Source organism: Elephantulus edwardii, unplaced genomic scaffold, assembly GCF_000299155.1.
Source record: "Elephantulus edwardii isolate Elephantulus edwardi_28Jun2011 unplaced genomic scaffold, EleEdw1.0 scaffold00169, whole genome shotgun sequence".
Classification (NCBI taxonomy): Eukaryota; Metazoa; Chordata; class Mammalia; order Macroscelidea; family Macroscelididae; genus Elephantulus; species Elephantulus edwardii.
This window is the reverse complement of record NW_006399919.1, coordinates 5,823,060-5,824,320: the sequence shown is the minus strand read 5'-3', so window position 1 is coordinate 5,824,320 and position 1,261 is coordinate 5,823,060. Positions and strand designations below refer to the sequence as shown.

At 39.2% G+C, this 1,261-nt stretch overlaps 1 protein-coding gene across 1 annotated transcript in view; it reads left to right on the top strand.

The window, feature by feature from the left end:
* ANKUB1 (ankyrin repeat and ubiquitin domain containing 1) overlaps positions 1–1,261 on the top strand; it is a 54,951-nt gene that overhangs the window by 1,672 nt on the left and 52,018 nt on the right. The gene's annotated exons all lie outside the window — the stretch shown is intronic.

Here is a 1,261-nt window from a genome sequence, read left to right as displayed (position 1 = left end):
GACCCTCTGCAGCAGGCGCTTCAGGTCCTCCTCAGTTTCAGCAAGCAGGGTTGTGTCATCTGCATAATGCAGATTGGTGATGAAGCATAGATATGTGATATTTGGTGGTTTACTCTGATCACTGAAATCTAAATTTTCTAACACGGGTCACCCTCACCTTTTATGTGCCACAAACACTTTTTCCAGTCCAGTGAAGCCTATGTTAAGAATGCCTTTAAATGCACAAAATAGAATAGGATAAAATACAAGGCAGTTTTAATGAAATACAATTTTTAAATTTTAATAACAAGTGATAGAGTGATATGTGGATATCTTTAGTAACATACTTACTGACAAATTTTAGCCGTTCATCTAGTAAGTGACAGTTATAAAGTGATCAATAGAAACAATATTTTTAGATAGCTCCAGAAAATGTTATGAGATGTAGAAACATCTGTGACTCCTCTTGGACAGTCACAGGCCTGACTGATGACCACTCTTTTTGGTTTGCTTGTTTGAGTAAGTAAAAAAAACCCAAAAACCTGCATTGCACTTGTTGTTGTTGTTAAGTGTCCTCGAGTCGTAGGTTACTCATAGCAACCCTATGAATGAAAGTCCTCGACAGTTCTGTGACTTTCATCCTTTTTCCATGTTCGTAGGGTTTCCAGAGACAAGCTATTTACAGAAGTGGATGTCACTCCTGCTTCCAAGCTTGTTTCAGCCATGAAGCACCACCAAACACTGTCCACCATGGGTAACCATTATCGCATTTGACACGTCACTGTCACAGTGTTTAGCTTCACAGCAACCACAGGTTGCCACTGTAAGGCAAGTGAACACACCAGGGCTATACGACCTAGAAGAATGTTTCACCAAAAACAATTAAAGACAGGCCTTAGACATTGCACTTAGAATTAATAAAATTTTAAATGTTATTTTCCCACATATAAATCCTATCCATAGTATTTTTAGAAGATCTCTAGACTTTCAAGTTAAGAGCTTATCAATAGTTTGTCAATTATACAACGAATGATCCATCCTCTAGGGTTTGGTCTGGTGCAATTACTTGTAAGGTGATCTGTGGGAGAAGAAACATCTTAACTCAGGTCACATCCCTGATCCGATGTAAGGGGAGCTTCCCAGGAGTTTGGTCTGCATCACCTTTTCTCTTTCAAGAGGTGAAAGGAGAGAGAAGTGAGTCAAAAAGATAACTGAGGGGCAGAAGGGGGGAAGGGAAGAAAATGTGCAACAATGAATGACTGGAAATCCAAGTTCTTTATAA